Source organism: Salvelinus alpinus, chromosome 3 (genome assembly GCF_045679555.1).
Source record: "Salvelinus alpinus chromosome 3, SLU_Salpinus.1, whole genome shotgun sequence".
Classification (NCBI taxonomy): Eukaryota; Metazoa; Chordata; class Actinopteri; order Salmoniformes; family Salmonidae; genus Salvelinus; species Salvelinus alpinus.
The window spans coordinates 11,805,572-11,825,460 of NC_092088.1; the positions used below are offsets into that span (position 1 = coordinate 11,805,572).

At 42.5% G+C, this 19,889-nt stretch overlaps 1 pseudogene; it reads left to right on the forward strand.

Moving 5' to 3' along the window:
• The first annotated feature begins 9,395 nt into the window (after positions 1 to 9,395).
• On the forward strand, positions 9,396 to 12,882 carry LOC139569689 (glyoxalase domain-containing protein 4-like; annotated as a pseudogene).
• Positions 12,883 to 19,889: the final 7,007 nt, after the last annotated feature.

Here is a 19,889-nt window from a genome sequence, read left to right on the forward strand (position 1 = left end):
ACTGTGTATCAGAGAGTTGGCATTCATTGGTCCCTGAAGGGCTGGAACGAATACAGAGGGAGAGAAACTGTGTTATTAGAGACTGTAGTCTGATGTGGACCTTCAACTTTCCTTTTTTCTTGCTCTTTTTACCCTATAAAAGTAATTATGGCATTCCTTCCGAATGATTGGTAGTTTAGCCACTGTCTCACAAGCACTGTACAGTACGCTCCCCAGAAACTGCCGACTCATAGGAGTGTGTGTTTGGGCTAGATGCTGTCTTTCTGCAGAGGAAGCAACCTTGCTCCGTTCACTTCCTCTGTCAGTGTGTTTGTGTTAAAGAAACAACCTTGCTCCATTAAAGAAACCACTGGCAGCCTAGCCTGTATTCCTCATTAGTGAAGGCCTGCCAGGTTTGGAGGTTTGGAGTGTTTCCACCCTCTCTGGTGGAGATGTAACCGATGTCAAATATCTAGCTAGTGGTGCGCTAGTAGCGTTCAACTGGTGACGTCACTCACTCTGAGACCTTGAAGTAATTGTTTTCCCCTTGGGGGGGGGGGCTTTAGTTGTATGTGGCAGGGCTTGCAGATGATAACAGATTACAAAGAGAATCCCACACATGGTGCGATAGGTAACGATGCTTCTTGGGTGACAATTGGCCATGTGTCCAGAGGGTCTCTGGTTCGAGCCCAGGTTGGGACAAGGAGAGGGCTGGCGGCAACACTGCTACAGATGGATAGGAAAAATGTCAAAATCGTGACATTTAACCATCGTAGTTATACTGTATGTCACCAAAGCTGATGTAATAGTCATGTCACATTACACATTGTGCATTCTTTGATTGTCGTTTTATTTCCATGAGAATTTTCAACTGTCCACTAGGGGCAAGGTGAGTGCCTGTTACCATCTAATAGGCTCGGGACGATAAAGGGCGATGGGGATGGGTTATGAGCTATGGTGAGCTACGACTCCAAACATCGCAGGTTCAATCCCAGTACTAGGCACTCTCTGTTTTAACCCTTAACCAACCTTAGCCCTAACCACTTGGAATTAATGCCTGAACTTGTTAAAGGGATACTTCACCCAAATTACAAAATTACATATTGGTTTCCTTACCCTGTAAGCAGTCTATGGACAAGGTATTATATTTATTGTTTACAGGAAAACTTACCCTACAACTATAGATGAGGAAAGGACTGGGATGGTGATGATATGAATTAATAACAATTTCCAATCGATTTTGTAAACTGTCCAAAAAGATCCTCAAGTAAATATGCTATTGGACCGTAAACAGATTTGTCTAATTAATCTATACAGTCCAAATAATGATGATCCATGGTTCTTTGAAAATATGTATAATCTGTATAATCACATGCAACAAATGACTGTATTATTATGGTGGGAGATTATAATACGGGTTTAACAACCCCAATGGACCGTAAAGGAAATCACACTACAAACTATCACCCTCATGCACTTAGGGAAATTACGAATGGATACATTAGAACTAGTGGATATACTGTATGGAGGCTTAAAAATCCTGACCTAGTTGGATATACATGGAGGCTTAATTAAGATAGTCGTCTTGACTACTTTCTTGTGTTCTTCTCGCTGGCGCCAAAAGTTTAAAAAATGTAATGATAGGGGGCAGAATGCGGTCAGACCATCACATAATTGGCATCCACATTATTCCTACAGAATTTCCATCTGCACAAGGATATTGGATATTGAACCAAAGCCTCCTGGATGACAACCTGTTTTTAACCAAAACAAAATGATTTGTAACTGACTTTTTCCTGCTTAACATAGGTACAGCAGATCCCCTCTAAAACGTGGGGGTTCAACAAGGGTTATTTTAAGATCCTCAAAGTTCATCTCTTCAAAGAACCTAAGGGTTCTTTGCACTAAAAATTGCCCCCAAAAGGTATTTCCAAGAACCCCATAGGAGGTGGGGTTCATCGAGGAACCTCCTTAGTTGGTCAGGGTTCTTGCAGGAACCTAACTGCCTAACTGAAACATTTGGATTTGAATTTGAAAGGACAGCAGGTGCAGGTATTAACTGAAAAATGAAAAGATCTCCTCAACTTAAGGTAAGGTTTGTCCCTTGTATGATCTAAATTGATGTTGTTTTATGAGGATACCATCTGTATTTTCATATTTGTGGAAATCTTTCTAAATCAGAAAATGGACACAATTCAATGGATATCAGTCAAGAAAGAGGTAATGATATGTAGGCTATACGAATATGTTGAAGGCTAGCTGTATTTGGTGCAGATGACTGAACTCCTCACTTGTGTCTGTGTCTGCAGGTATGCAGACGAGGAGGCATACTAAGGTATGCAAATTGGTATTGGTATGTTATGCAGATCACATGTATCATCCTCCTCCCTTACATCTTCAATGAATATCCCATAGGCCTCTACATTATGGACAAGGTATGTGTATTAAAACCCTAATTAAAACCTTTTTTTTCAGTTCACATTTACCACAAAAACTAAAGTATGAATACTGTCGTGTGCATGTTTTGTTAAACACCTCTATAATTACTATTGTTTGGACTCACAGAATTCACCCTCCCTACACATCCGATGAATTTAACAGGAAACATGTTCGATCACATGCAGTGCAAAATCATTATGACTATGGATATGGAGGACATCAACACATTAACATCAACAGGCCAGAGGATAAACCCATTGGACTTAGGGCTTTGCTGGGAGTTTACCTCATATTTACATTTTTTTATTCTGCTTTGCCACTAAAATCATAATAAACGCTCACAACTAAATTATCATGTTATTGTTGTTATTGTTATGCATATTTTTTATAACAATAATAATAATGGGGGGTATTTCAAAAATGTACCCCAATAGGTTCTTCGACGATACGTTAAAATGGGGTTCTTTGAAGAACCCTTTTAAAGGGTGTCTGTAAAAATCGTGTCTGTAGTGACCTCTCTAGCACTGAGATGCAGTGCTTTAGACCGCCGCGCCACTCGGGAACCCAATGATGAAAAAGTATCTTCAGCAGCCTTCAAAAATAATTGGTGCATTTTTACTTACTTACTTTATTGTCCCCATGGGGAAATTTTGTTGCAGTGTCATGTACACATTTAAAGTGGCGTTAAATACAAAACAGGATTGACAATACAACTTTCAATAACAGTCACGCACCAATAAATAAAATAAAATTTAAAATTTAAAAAAGAAGAAAAGACTAGCCTGCTGAGGGAACCTAGCCTAATGGGAACATTTGCCCGAGCTATTTAAGAGGGATATCACACCTGGCACAAATGATTGTCTCGTTCTATTTTTCCTGCTGAGGGGTGCCCTATACCTGCGCCCAGAGGGGAGTAATTCAAAGTCCAGGTACAGGGGGTGACTTGGGTCTAAAATGATTTTGTGAGCCTTACGGAGGGCCCTGACCTTAAACATCTCATCCAGGCCTGTCTGTTTGACTCCAAGTACCTTGCTTGCTGTGGTAATAATCCTTGTCAGCATGTTTCTCTGACTGACAGTGGCATTGCCAAACCAACAAACAATACAAAAAGTTAAAATACTCTCAATAAAGGATTTGTAAAACAGAGTCAATATAGTACAGTCTATATTAAAAGAACCCAACTTTTTTAGAAAGTACAGTCTCTGTTGGCTCTTTTTGTAGATCTGGTCTGTACATTTACTCCACTGAAGCTTACTGTCCAAAAAGACACCCAGATATTTATATTCCTCTACAATTTCTATATTCTGGCCTCTGATAGATGTTGCAGAGGTAGGTGTTGTACGCTTCCTGAAGTCTATGCACATCTCTTTGGTCTTGTTAGTATTGAGGACCAAGTGTGATTCCTCACACCACTCTACAAAGTCATCTAGGACCGGGCCATGATGTTCCTCGTCATCATGCAACAGGCTGATCAAGGCAGTGTCATCAGCGAACTTAACGAGGTGTCTGTCAGTATGCGAACTAGTACAACTATTAGTGTACAAGATGTACAGAAGTGGGGACAAAACACATCCCTGAGGAGAGCCTGTATTGGTATTGCGTATATCCGACACATGGGGACCTATTTTGACTCGCTGTGAGCGTTGGCTCAGGAAGTCCAACAGCCACAAAACCAGCCCCCCATCTAAGGAAAAGTCCCGAATGAGTCTCTGTGCCAGAATGTAGGGCTGGATTGTGTTGAAGGCAGAAGAAAAGTCAACAAACAGAACCCTGACATGGGATTTGGTACCTTCTAGATGTCTATAGACCATGTTAAGGAGGGTAAGAATGGCATCATCAACTCCTCTGCTGGTCTGATAGGCAAACTGAAATGGGTCGAGGAGCTTCTGGGTGACACTGAGAATATGACTTTTCACAATTTTCTCAAGGCATTTCATAACTAAGGATGTCAAAGCGACAGGGCGATAGTCATTCAGCACAGAGGGATTCGATACTTTAGGAATTGGTATAATTATTGATTTTTTCCACAATACTGGAACGTGTTGCTGGTTGAGTGAGGATTGGAAAATGTCTGTAAAAACACCAGCCAGTTGTTCAGCACAGTGCTTTAACACATGCCCACTTATTTTGTCTGGGCCTGGGCTTTTGTATGTGTTACATCCCCTGAACAACTTTAGAACATCAGACTGTTGAACAACAACTCTCTCAAACATTTGTAATGATGCTTCCATTTGTTTTACCTCCGACACGAAGTTGTCTGATTCAAATCTTGAGAAGAAAACATTCAGTTCATTAGCCATGTTCTGGCCCTCATATCCCCCAAGGTCAGCACTGGTTTTTCCCCTGCCTATATGGGGGGCGCAAGGGATTTAATGGCAAGGGATTTAATCCCTTGCCAGGCCACCCTTGCGTTTCCTGAGGAGAGGGTCCTCTCCACCCTTTGCTTGTATGCCTCCTTGTCCACCAGTATCTGTCTTTTTATCTCACGTTGTACATCTCTTAAAGCCTGTCTATCACCCCCAGCATAAACTGCCTTCTTCCTATCAAGTAGTGATTTTAGATGTTTTGATACCCAAGGCTTGTTGTTAGGGAAGATTTTACAGGTCTTAGTAGGCACAACTGACTCAACACAGAAGTTTACATAGTCTGAAATAACCTCTGTGAGTTCATCCAGATCAGAGCTGCTGTCCTCAAATACCTCCCACATTGTACAGTCAAAACACCCCTGGAGACAAGTGATACTGTTGTCATTCCAGATCTGGACAGTTTTAACTGTGGGTTTCTCCCTCTCCAGGAGGCGACAGTAAGTTGGCCTGAGGTAGACCACATTGTGGTCTGATGTCCCCAGAGGAGGTCTGGTGGTGGCAGAGAACGCCTTTGGTATTGTCCCATAGCACAAATCAAGAGTCCTATTTTTCCTAGTGTGACATTTCACATACTGATGGTATGTGCGCAAGACTTTGCGCAAGGTACAGTTGTTAAAATCCCCTAAAATAAATTTGGGTGCGTCGGGGGAGATGGATTCCAGTTTCTGTGACAGATTATAAATAATCTCTGATGCCTTTGTTATATTAGCTTTTGGTTGAATGTACACAACGGTAACAAACAATTGGGGGAACTCACGGGGCAGATAGTAAGGTCGCAGTGACACAGAAAGCAGTTCAATGTCGGGGGTACAGAGTCGCTCTCTTACCAGGATCGATTTACACCACTGGTCCCTGACAAGCAGGCAGACGCCCCCGCCGTGAAGTTTCCCTGTGACTGTCAGATCGCGGTCCGCTATGACCAGGGTGAAGCCGGCCGGCTCCACTTCTCTGTCCGGGACTCTGTCATCCAGCCAAGTCTCAGTAAATGCCAGCAAACAGGCCTCCCGGTATTCGTGTTGGAAGCGCAGATTCGCTGACAACTCATCCGCTTTCCCCCTCAGTGACTGGGCATTAATCAGCAAGGTGGTGGGTAAGGGAAGTTTGTTCTTATTTTTTTTAAGTCGTTGTCTGATTCCCCCGCGTTTTCCACGTTTGCATTTGGGTTTGTAATCCACTCGCAGACAATCAGGTATTAGATGGGCCATTGGGATATCCATCGCGTTCGTATTTGAGTTGCATTGTAGTAAAAACTCCCTGCTGTATTGGATTCCGCTGCCAGCAGCGTTTTCATTATTTAGTCAGTTCGTAGCGGGTATGTACACGATCAACAAGATCAGTCCAACACCCCACCACTGGAAATCCATGGTTGGCAGAATGTTTGTAAACTAAGTGTACAAATTAAAAACATAAAATAACGCCACTAAGTGTACAAATTAAAAACATAAGATAACGCCACACCAAACGTCACACACACTGCAGGTCGCAACAGAGCCGCGCCCCGGCTCAGAAGGTCGGGTTTACCACCAATAAACCCATCCGTTTAAAGATGAATTTAGTAAATGTCAATCTAGCAAACCAGGCAACTAAAAGCACCTTTCTGAACCATGTTTTTGGTTCATTTCTAGCTTGTTAGAAGGTGTAAATGGTACAGTGAAATGGTTACTTGCATAATGGAGTCTTTTGTTTAGACATGTAGCTAGCAAGCTAAACAATGAACCATAATCCTAACTCGTAACATTGCTACCCTGCATGAATCTACAGTTAGTTAAATCTAACCAACTAACTAGGTTCAATGTTAGCTAGCTAGCGAGCCAGCCAGACATCTAATGTTATCTAGCTAGCTAACAGTACGCATTAACTTGCAATGAAAATTACTTTCTGACAAAATTTGAAATGTATAAAATCTGAAAATGTAGCTAGCTAGACTCTCTAACTGGTATACATGGAGGAATGCTTTTCCCTCTCTGTCATGGATGTCATGGTGGCCCTTAGTTTGAAGATGTATACAAAAGCCTTCTGTGTTTTCTTTTTCTGCATTTCCAATCAAACACCTGCATTTTCTCCATCTCCTTCGCTATCATGCTGAGCTTCCACAGGGCATTCCACTGATTTAAAAAATCCAGAAAGTGGAGAGCCTTAGCAACACTTGTGCAGTTCTTCATGATATCTTTCAAAAAAGCTGCATTAGAAAAGGATTACATACACATACTAAACAGCTAATGTTATAGACAGAAGTGAGCTACATGGCAGACCAATCTGAACTCATCACTTGGCATATCCAGCCCATCCATTATCTCAGCCAATCATGGCTAGAGGGAAGGTTCCTGGATTTTTCCAGGAACCAACTAGGCTCGTCATTAAACAATTGTACTCGTATTTACAGATGGAATACACACCTGTTTTTAAGGCACATGAAAGTTCACATGTTTCAGAAGGCATTTCTGCAAAAAAACACATTATGATTACAATGTGAAGTAGTGACGTGCGACGTACGCCTAGATCCCTGAAACAAATCACAAATGTGCTCAACAAGTCACATAATAAATTGCATGGACTCACTCTGTGAGCGTTAGTAGTGTTTAACATGATTTTTGAATGACTACCTAATCTCTCTATCTCTCACATACAATTATCTGTAAATTCCCTCAGTCGAGCAGCTAATTTGAAACACAGATTCAACCACAAAGACCAGGGAGGTTTTCCAATGCTTCGCAAAGAAGGGCACCTATTGGTAATTACACTTTGGATGGTGTATCAATACACCCAGACACTACACAGATACAGGCGTTCTTCCTAACTCAGTTGCCAGAGAGGAACGAAACCTCTCAGGTTTAATGGCTGGGATATTAAAACTGATCAACAACATTGTAGTTACTCCACAATACTAACCTAATTGACAGAGTGGAAAGAAGGAGGCCTGTACAGTGATTTTTCCTGAGTGGCCAAGTTACAGTTCTGACTTAAGTCTACTTGACAATCTATGGTAGACCTGAACATGGTTGTGTAGCAATGATCAACAACCAATTTGACAAAGCTTGAAGAATTCTGAGAAGAATACTGGGCAAATGTTGCAAAATATGTGGATAGCTCTTAGGGACTTACCCAGATAGACTCACAGCTGTAACCGCTACCTAAGGTGCTTCTACAAAGTATTGCCTCAGGGTTGTGAATACTTATGTAAATTAGGTACTGTATTTCTGTTCATTTTCAGTTTGCCAAAAAATTCTAAAAACATGTTTCCACTGTCTCATTATGGGGTATTGTGTATAGATTGGTAAGAATAAAAAAAATGTAATACATTTTTTATCAAAATCCGTTTAATTCCGTTTGATTCTGTTTAAGAAACATTTTTCAACAGAATCGGTGGATTGAACACACCCCAGATCACAAGTAAACACAGTTCACTTTCATAGCAGCCACATAAAACAGCATTATCACTTTGCTTTTGGTAAATATTTTTCCTTCTCGCTACTATCTACGTGCGCTCCTCCTCCCACCTTTTCCTTTCGCTTCTGGACTTCAGTGCACAACACATCAGTTGTCTGTGACCAGGTGAAAAAACCTTTCCAAGCCAAACCTTCATATCATGACCGCCTATCCGCTACACACAGCCTTCATCATTGTCACGTTATAGTTAACATAGCTACTAGAACTAACGAGTTAGTAAACCCGCTACAATCATGCAGAACAGTGTACAGTCAGAAAGCAGTTTAGCAGTTACACTGTTGGGCCCCGGTGGCAATACATTAATAAAACCAAAAGATTACCTTGACTAGGAAAAGTTCCAGTGTTGCATAGCCATAGCAAGCTACCTAACATACCACCCCTCTCTGTTCGAGCAGGGGTTTTGAGTAGGCTAAACTAGCTAGCTGCTTTCGCTAGCTATGTGAAAGTAACTATTGTCTGTCTCTCTCTTTGAGTCAACTACTCACCACATTAATGCACTGCAGTGCTAGCTAGTTGTAGCTTGTTCTTTCAGTACAAGATTCATTCTCTGATCCTTTGATTGGGTGGACAACATGTCAGTTCATTCTGCAAGACATCTGATAGGTTAGAGGACGTCCCCCGGAAGTTGTCATAATTACTGTTAAGTCTATGGAAGGGGGTGAAAACCATTAGCCTCCTAGGTTTTGTATTGAAGTCAATGAACCCAGAGGAGGACAGAAGCTAGCTGTACTCTGGCCACACCATGGTGCTACCCTACAGAGCGCTGCTGAGGCTACTGTAGACCTTAATGGCAAAACAGTGTGTTTTGATCAATTGTTTGGTGACATGTGAATATATTTAGTATAGTTTTATCTAAAAATGTTTTTTTTTAATGAAATTCACTGAGAAAGATGGTCCCTCCCTTCCTGCTGCACTGGTGCACAGCCTCATAGAGGCTCTCTCTCTCACACGCTCTGCATGCTGGGATTGTTTGGTGCATGCTGGGAATTGTATGAGTGAATGTGAGTGTTGTCTGGAGTTAGATCGTCTGTGTTTTTTATCATGTTTCCTTTTCTTGGTGGTTTGCCTTTTTCTATGCATGATTAAGTTTATCATTGTTTTTATTTTTGTGGTAGAATAAAATGTATTGTATTCCCTGTTGGAATTGCCCTGGTTTTGGTGGGGATGGCGACCCACATGGGGACGCCGTCCCTGTCACTTCGGCACGGCTTTAGGTGTGTTACTGAAGCTACTGTCACGGTGGAGGAGTTTCTGGTCGCCGTAGGAGAGAAGGTAGGATATGTTGCTGATGCGTCGCGGATGAATAAAGCGGTGGTGTTTTTTCTTAAAGAAGAGAGTCTTGTTGATCCCATGGTTGAGCATGGCGTACCTCTTAAAGGTATGTTTATTCAGGTTACGCCGCTTTTTTCTCCGTAAACAAGGGTAACTATTTAGAATGTATCGCCGTTTATTCCCAATGAGTTATTGCAGCGTGAATGATTATGGTTTGGAAAGTTTGCTAGTTAATTTAAGATTGTCCCGTTGGGATGCAAACAGAGGGAGAGAGAGAGACTTTGGAGTTATTGTTTAGAGTCAAGTATGACAACGGACTGTATACGGCTTATGCAGTACGTGTAGTACGTGTAGTCAATGGTGTTTTGAGTGTGGGGATGTTGGCCATAAGTGACATGCTTCCCAAAAAGGGAGAAGGTGGAGGGAGGGACACAGGTGGTCCTCATAACGCCTGGGCCCCCTAATGTAAGGAGAGGTGGGCCGACAGCGGTAGAGCAGCCACAAGCACCTGTTGCTGAGGAACAAGTTGTCCATGTTGAGGATACTGAGTTACAGCTTGTACCAGAGGGGAACATAGCGTCAGTTATGCAGCAGGAAAATATTGTTGTTGGAGGTAAGGATGGATTTGGGGAGCCATTTCCCCAGACTGGTGAGGAGTTGCCCAGTACGAGTAATGGGGTACAGGAAGGGGTTCAGGTGGGACTGGTCTCACAGGTAGTGGAGGAGATGCCCGGCACGAGTGATGGGGTGCAAGTGGGGAGTGTTGAGAGGGATGTGGCTGAGGGGAGTCAGGGGTGGTGTTACAGAAGACGGTGGGGTTAGACCAGTTGAGTGTGAAGAAGCGTTTCCGCTTGAGGAAATGTGTTACTGCTGACATGGCAGCAAAAGGTAGTGGGAAACGTGGTAATTTTCAGAGAAAATGAAACAATGATAAGGATCATGCCTTATACTGTAGGGTGTTTTTTCACTTTGTCTTCTTTCTCTGTTGTTTCTTCTGTTTTTCCTTTCTCTTTTCTATATGACAATCAATTGCAAGGATCCTTAATCAACGTAGACAAACTGAGTGTGATATATAATTGTATAGTACATAGCAAACTCACTTGGGTTATAGTGGCTTTGAGGCGAGCCTTGCATTTCATTTTCAAAGTGGACACCTTTTACCAAGATGTGCTCGGCATGAATATTTTGCGTCACAAAGAGTTTGAAGAAGGATGTAAGGGCCCTTATGATGGAAAATGGAGCAAGACAAAGGTCGGCTTTTGGCCAGAGGATGATGACTTTATGACTGAACTGATCAACAATGATAGAGTGGGAGAATATCACATAGGCAACGACTTCCTCGGTTTGACTCTGTAGTCTACCCAGGCTGTCAGCAATGCTAAGCGGCTTGCTTGGCCCCTCACTGAGTTTGGAAAGGCCCTCTATCTGGCTGAGGCCCCAGGAGGTTATCGCTTCTGCCTGGTGGACATAGAACAGCCTCCCAATGATCCTGTACAGAAGGTATGTCAGGCAGGGTCTGACCTGCAGAAATCAATACACTGCTGCTCCTCCCTTCTGGGGATGAAGGTGAAAGAGAGCAATGCGGAGACTGTGCTGGTGGAATTCGCAGACACTCCGTGTAAACTACAGCTTCACAACATTGTTGGGACAGTGGATCATGGGACAGCCTTCGGGCGGATAGAATAATCCTGTCCACGTGAGCAGTTGGCAGATCTTGAAAACTTGATGACTAAAGGAAACCATCAAATCCTTACTATCTTGGTTAGCCTGGACACTCCTGGGAAGGCTTGGTTTTTCTGGACACCCCTGGGAAGGCTTGGTTTGTCTGGACACCCCTGGGAAGGCTTGGTTAGCCTGGACACCCCTGGAAAGGCTTGGTTAGCCTGGACACCCCTGGGAAGGCTTGGTTAGCCTGGACACCCCTGGGAAGGCTTGGTTAGCCTGGACACTCCTGGGAAGGCTTGGTTAGCCTGGACACCCCTGGGAAGGCTTGGTTAGTCTGGACACCCATGGGAAGACTTGGTTAGTCTGGACACCCCTGGGAAGGCTTGGTTAGTCTGGACACCCCTGGGAAGGCTTGGTTAGCCTGGACACCCCTGGGAAGGCTTGGTTAGCCTGGACACCCCTGGGAAGGCTTGGTTAGCCTGGACACCCCTGGGAAGGCTTGGTTAGTCTGAACACCCCTGGGAAGGCTTGGTTAACCCCTTCCCTGGGAAGGCTTGGTTAGTCTGGACACCCCTGGGAAGGCTTGGTTAGCCTGGACACCCCTGGGAAGGCTACAGTAGAAGTGGTCATTTGGGCTGATTCAGATGCCCATGAGATATCCTTTGTTGTTTGAGTGTTTATTGTGTTGTGGGTTCCCAGACCCAGTAAAGGTTATTTAAAACTCAAACACTCTCTCTCTCTATATATCAAACTCTCTCTCTCTCTCTCTCTCTCTCTCTCTCTCTCTCTCTCTCTCTCTCTCTCTCTCTCTCTCTCTCTCTCTCTCTCTCTCTCTCTCTCTCTCTCTCTCTCTCTCTCTCTCTCTCTCTCTCTCTCTCTCTCTCTCTCTCTCTCTCTCTCTCTCTCTCTCTATCCCTCTCTCTCTCTCTCTCTCTATCCCCCTCTCTCTCTCTTCGTTTTCTCTCTCTATATTTTTTCTCTCTCTCTTTCCCCTCTCTCTATGTTTTCTCTCTCTCTCCCTCGCTCTCTTTCTTTTCTCTCTCTCTCCCTCTTTATTTTCTCTCTCCCTCTCTCTCTCTCACTCTCTCTCTCTTTCTTTATTTTCTCTCTAAACTCTCTCTCTCCCTCTCTTTTTTCTCTCTCTTTCTCTCTCTCTCTTCTCTCTCTCTCAATTAATATTGTAGATACTTTTTGAACTTCTCTGGATTACAACCAAACTATGATAACTATACTATATTAAAACCCCCTAAGGTTGATGTCTGTGCCCCCACAGAAATCTGATTAGCCTAGAGATATCCGTTTTTTTTCTCTCCATTGGACGCGTCTCAATCTACCACATCAACCTATGTCACACTTCCGCATCTGTTGTGAAAGGTGACAGAGCTAAAGCAGTTTGTCAGACCACGACACATCCTGAAAAACGTCTTGGCCTAAAAACGATTATGACCCCTCCATGGAAATATTAGACTCTCACGAATATAATGGTTTTTCATTTTGCTCAACGAGCCCCAGCTAGTGTCTTGAGACTCGTCTGATGTTGGTACAACCGATCTGCCAACATCAGTCCTTAGCGTCCAAACAGTTTGGGCTACACACCCCTCTTTGGAAGGATGAGACTCTCACGAACTTGTACATGTTGTTCGTTGTGCTCTAGGACATCCACAGGCCTCACAAGACCCGTCTGAACATTCCTTGGTATCAGTTCAAAAAATGAATGGAGGTGTTTATGGAGTCTCTTTAGTGCCAAAAATAAGGGGTTAAATACATGTAAAAACAAAATGCTTATAATGTTTCCTGATCTTTATTATATCTCTCAGACAGACACTTCAGAATAAACTAACTTACATTTTTGGGGGGTTGACTATCTCTTGTTCAATGTAGTGACTCTATTATTCTGTGTGTTTTGTATGGGCTAAAAGCAGAAAGGCAAAATTATATATTTTTATCAAATAATTGTAAAAATTATACTTAAAATTCAAAATCGAATAGCAAAATGATCATTGGTATGACCTTAAAAAAATTCCATATAGCTTAGTAGAACCTGTGAAGAGACAGAATCATTAGATCTCTTATTCTGGTATTGCCCCTAAGCAGTTTGTTTCTGGTCATCATTTTTAAATTGCAATCTGTTGATAATATGTGATTAGAAAGGTTCAGAATCGATGTAAGACATTGGCAGCACAGTTGAAAAACATATGGAAATCAAGAGAGGGTGCTCTATGGAGATGGGTGGGATTGGCTGAGAGACATTGAGAGGTGGATTTAATCTGTGATAGCGGGATGGAAGGCTCCAAAAAATAAATGGATTTTACTTTGTGTTCTGTGGAAGTGTGTGATCGTTGATTGTGAGCTTAAAGCCAATTGTACTAACCTAACTTAACAAAATACATGTACAATATTGATATGATCTTTTGTTGAAAACTCACAATTCCAACGCAACCTCCAAAACAGACGGAGAGTGTTGCCGTAACTGCAGGCAACAGAGACTATGGAGTGTGTGTGGCCGTTTTGATTACAAGAGTGTGCTGCAGTTTTGTCTAGTTCACGTCCTGTTAGTGGTTAAGGTCAGGTAACGTCACCATTCTAAGAACAGCTTGACAGCGCATAATCTGTTGGAGCACGGCCTGAACAATTTACATCCTCAAGCATGGTTACTGATTTTCTGATTTGAAATGCATCTTGGGGCAAAAAAATGAAAGATTTAAATGTAACTTCTAATCCATTGAAAATTCACAACAGTCGAGGCATAAATTGATACGGGCCTCTGGGTTATCCAAGGTCTCTGGTAGTCCAGCAGCAGTCATCTCATTTTAAACGGCCCATGTTTGATTGATCTGCCCTATGTCTCAGAGTCGCTCTGAGAGGGGAATACCTAGGTGGATTGATCGAGACTATGAGTCTGTAGTGGAAAAATAAAGAGAGTGAACAATTGTGAACGATGATGAAGGCCAGTGATAAAAATGTGTCTAGTGACTTGCTGGCGCCGAGGCTCAGCCTGATGGACACAATCACGATTTATGGCATTGTTTGCATGACAGACCATCTGTGGGCTATCATAGGGGTTATACACATCTTATCTGTGGCAATCTCAATGAAGATAGATTCCCACAGAAGTCCTAGGGTCACTGAAGCCAGGAGAGGTGAATACTGATGAAACTTGAATCGATGAAATGAATTGTTACTGTGTGAATTAAATTGTCACATTTGGATTGTTTAAAGAGTTCATAAAGAGCCATGGGTTTTGCTATGTTTAATTGTACTGCAAGTGCTATGGATTTATTGTTACAGAGAAACTAACGGCAGATAGTTCAAAGAGGAGGGACACACGGGTGCGCTCGGGATGTTTTAGATAAGAGGTGCGATGATTAGATCCCAGAATGTGTGTTGTTTTCCTGCCTTTGTTTAAATGTCTTGGGCCAAGCAAAGTGATGTTAATTAGACGATGTAAAATACTGTGAGTTGGCGCTCTTGGAAAGAATCAAAGCTGGGTTTAAACGGTGATCATGGAGTCATTGGCAAAGCTGATTTCCTGATATACATTTTTTTTGGTCATTGTGGTGAATTTTCTATGCGGTTAAAAGACTTAGGAGATTTAGTATTCTTTTCATTGTGAGGATTTCTGGTATGTACCATCTGTTAATTGTATTCTTATTTAATTGTAATAAATCGAATCATTTTGAAATGGATACCGACCGTAGTCCTCACATTCCCGAGTAATATTCCTTGATTTTATTATTTTTGTTTAATGGTAAATGTTTTTCACAATATACATAGCATATATGCTCACTCTCTAACTGTGTATCTCTGAGCTAAGGTTAACTCATTTAATGCCAGGACATTGATTGCAAGATACTAGCTCTTTGTTCCTTAGCCTCTTAGTTAATTGCATAACGGTAAACCTAAACATGTGCATCTTATAGTATTCTTTATGTAAGGCTCGCAACCTTGGATATACCCACTGGATACGATCATGGGCCTATAGCATTCATATAATAATGGAGTCAGATAGTACATCGTATCAGGGTCATAGACTCGGTACACTTAGTACATTGCCATTATTCTACAAGTCAAAGTGATCGCAGGGCTTTAAGCTTCAGCAGTCCTCTCCTATGAAAGCCCGTTCTCTCCTGTCCCTCTTCCTCTCCCCCTCCTCCTCTTCAGCTTGAGTTTTGACCCTCCCGCCTTTCCTCCCTTATCTGATTGAAAGCAGCTAGTCTAGTCATCAATAAGGCTGAATAGAGTTGGCCAGCTATATTTATGTATTCATTAACACTCTCCAGATGTAGCCTTCTTCAGATCGTTCATGTGCACGTGCACGCGCACGCGCACACGCGCACACGCACACACACACACACACACACACACACACACACACACACACACACACACACACACACACACACACACACACACTCTCTCTCTCTCTCTCTCTCTCTCTCTCTCTCTCTCTCTCTCTGGAGGCCCGATGAGCTTCCCACTATGACTACAATAAATCCATATCCTTTGGTTTTATGGCTTTTATTATTATGAAAATAAACTGAATTCATTTGATGTTGATTTATTTTGTTAGATTTATCAGGAAGGCTAATAGCACTGGCATTTCTTCTCTGTGACATGGTCAGGTTCCCATGGTCCAGCATCCTGGTCTTTGCTTTATGACCTTTGTCAGAATGGACTGTAATGCACCATAATCAAGAGATTAAAGGCTACACAAAACAATGTGGGTTCCTCAAGGGTTCTCTGGGAAGGGTGATGGTTCTATGTGGAACCACACCAACACAAAGAACTCTTTGAGCCCTTCAATGGTTCTTTGCAGTTCAAAAAAGGGCTATTTCCTATTGTAGTGATAATTAAAATGTAGGTTGAGAGTAAGGTGAGAGTGTCATTCCAGTATATGTAATGTGTTGTGTTATGTTATTGCATATTATATATGACTATAGCCAGTGATGGTGTTTTGTGAAAGAATCACATATTGCCTTGTGTCAATTGAGAGTGGTTGACTAAATCAGTAGTTCTCAGTTCTCTCCTCAGGAACCCAGCTGTTCCAGAGCTAGAACACCTGATTCAACTTGTTAATAAACACATTAATAAAACCTATGGAATTTTAACAATATAATATGACTGTTAAAACCAGAATAAATAAAAACCTGTATGGTTCTACAAAGAACCTTTCCGATTGAGAATGGTTCTGTATAGAACCATGCTCCATTAAGGTTCTATATAGCCCCAAAAAGGTTGTAACCATAGCAGAACACTTTTTGGTGCTATTTAGAACCTTTTTTTATTGTTCTTTATAGAACCTTAGGAAAGGGTCATTTATAGCACCATACAGGTTCTAATTATAGCCTTATAAAACAAGCTATCACATAGCACCAAATAGGGTTCATCTATAGTTACAAGCCAAATAACCCCTGCTGTATAGAACCATTTGTTTTTAGTGAGCAGATTCAATCAGATTTACATCAGCATGGTGTTGTTTGGCAGTGACGGATGTGGAACTGTGTTAGAGCTGTCAAATCCACAAGCCGCTCATTGTTGTGTTACCGTATAGCAGACACTGCCATTGGATACAACGAAACCACACCAACTATAATCCGACAAATCACATGCAGATGCCTTAAATGTTCGTGCAGCCGCGTTACAAATGAAAACATTTGAGTACTGGTAGGCATAAATCTCCCCCATCTAAATTAACAAGAGAACATGCATTATCTTAACATCAATGGTTTGACATTTGAGAGACATTATGTGTAGCATTGATAGAGCCTACACTTTCTGGCGCTGTTTGGAACTTCTAGCAGGGATAATAATCAAATCAAATCAAATCAATTTATATAGCCCTTCTTGCATCAGCTGATATCTCAAAGTGCTGTACAGAAACCCAGCCTAAAACCCCAAACAGCAAGCAATGCAGGTGTAGAAGCACGGTGGCTAGGAAAAACTCCCTTTAAAGGCCAAAACCTAGGAAGAAACCTAGAGAGGAACCAGGCTATGGGGGGTGGCCAGTCCTCTTCTGGCTGTGCCGGGTGGAGATTATAACAGAACATGGCCAAGTTGTTCAAATGTTCATAAATGACCAGCATGGTCAAATAATAATAATCACAGTAGTTGTCGAGGGTGCAGCAAGTCAGCACCTCAGGAGTAAATGTCAGTTGGCTTTTCATAGCCAATCATTAAGAGTATCTCTACCGCTCCTGCGGTCTCTAGAGAGTTGAAAACAGCAGGTCTGGGACAGGTAGCACGTCCGGTGAACAGGTCAGGGTTCCATAGCCGCAGGCATAACAGTTGAAACTGGAGCAGCAGCACGGCCAGGTGGACTGGCGACAGCAGGGAGTCATCATGCCAGGTAGTTCTGCGGCATGGTCCTAGGGCTCAGGTCCTCCAAGAAAGAGAAAGAAAGAGAGAATTAGAGAGAGCATACTTAAATTCACACAGGACACCGGATAAGACAGGAGAAGTACTCCAGATATAACAGACTGACCCTAGCCCCCCGACACATAAACTACTGCAGCATAAATACTGGAGGCTGAGACAGGAGGGGTCAGGAGACACTGTGGCCCCATCCGATGATACCCCCGGACAGGGCCAAACAGGAAGGATATAACCCCACCCACTTTGCCAAAGCACAACCCCCACACCACTAGAGGGATACCTTCAACCACCAACTTACCATCCTGAGACAAGGCAGAGTATAGCCCACAAAGATCTTCACCACGGCACAACCCAAGGGGGGGTGCCAACCCAGACTGGAAGATCACGTCAGTGACTCAACCCCTGTAATAGGGTTAGAGGCAGAGAATCCCAGTGGAGAGAGGGGAACCGGCCAGGCAGAGACAGCAAGGGCAGTTCGTTGCTCCAGAGCCTTTCCGATCACCTTCACACTCCTGGCCCAGACTACACTCAATCATATGACCCACTGAAGAGATGATTCTTCAGTAAAGACTTAAAAGTTGAGACCGAGTCTGCGTCTCTCACATGGGTAGGCAGACCATTCCATAAAAATGGAGATCTATAGGAGAAAGCCCTGCCTCCAGCTGTTTGCTTAGAAATTGTAGGGACAATTGACAGTTGACAGTACTTCCAGGATTAGTTAGCAGATGCATTTCTCTCCCAGTTCCATTTTTATGTACACCTTATTTTATTTTTCATGTTAATTCATGTTTGTTTTTTTCTTCTTATGCGTCTTGTGACCGTAGCGTACGTGTAGGTATGTACGGCAGGACCAAATCGGAAAGATAGGTAGGAGCAAGCCGATGTAATGCTTTGTAGGTTAGCAGGAAAACCTTGAAATCAGCCCTTGCCTTAACAGGAATCCAGTGTAGGGAGGCTAGCTCTGGAGTAATATGATAAAATGTTTTGGTTCTAGTCAGGATTCTAGCAGCCGTATTTAGCACTAACTGAAGTTTATTTAGTGCTTTATCCGGGTAGCCGGAAAGTAGAGCATTGCAGTAGTCTAACCTAGAAGTAACAAAAGCATGGATTAATTTTTCTGCATCATTTTTGGACAGAAAGTTTCTGATTTTTGCAATGTTACGTAGATGGAAAAAAGCTGTCCTTGAAACAATCTTGATATGTTCGTCAAAAGAGAGATCAGGGTCCAGAGTAACGCCGAGGTCCTTCACAGTTTTATTTGAGACGACTTTACAACCATCAAGATTAATTGTCAGATTCAACACAAGATCTCTTTGTTTCTTGGGACCTAGAACAAGCATCTCTGTTTTGTCCGAGTTTAAAAGTAGAACGTTTTCAGCCATCCACTTCCTTATGTCTGAAACACAGGCTTCTAGCGAGGGCAATTTTGGGGCTTCACCATGTTTCATTGAAATGTACAGCTGTGTGTCGTCCGCATAGCAGTGAAAGTTAACATTATGTTTTCGAATGACATCCCCAAGAGGTAAAATATATAGTGAAAACAATAGTGGTCCTCAAACGGAACCTTGAGGAACACCGAAATGTACAGTTGATTTGTCAGAGGACATACCATTCAAAGAGACAAACTGATATCTTTCCGACAGATAAGATCTAAACCAGGCCAGAACTTGTCCGTGTAGACCAATTTGGGTTTCCAATCTCTCCAAAAGAATGTGGTGATCGATGGTATCAAAGGCAGCACTAAGGTCTAGGAGCACGAGGACAGATGCAGAGCCTCGGTCTGACGCCATTAAAAGGTAATTTACCACCTTCACAAGTGCAGTCTCAGTGCTATGATGGGGTCTAAAACTAGACTGTAGCATTATTCGTATACATTGTTTGTCTTCAGGAAGGCAGTGAGTTGCTGCGCAACAGCTTTTTCAAATTTTTTTGAGAGGAATGGAAGATTCGATATAGGCCGATAGTTTTTTATATTTTCTGGGTCAAAGTTTGGCTTTTTCAAGAGAGGCTTTATTACTGCCACTTTTAGTGAGTTTGGTACACATCCGGTGGATAGAGAGCCGTTAATTATGTTCAACAGAGGAGGGCCAAGCACCGGAAGCAGCCCTTTCAGTAGTTTAGTTGGAATAGGGTCCAGTATGCAGCTTGAAGGTTTAGAGGCCATGATTATTTTCATCAGTGTGCCAAGAGATATAGTACTAAAACACTTGAGTGTCTCTCTTGATCCTAGGTCCTGGCAGAGTTTTGCAGACTCAGGACAGCTGAGCTTTGGAGGAATACGCAGATTTAAAGAGGAGTCCGTAATTTGCTTTCTAATGATCATGATCTTTTCCTCAAAGAAGTTCATGA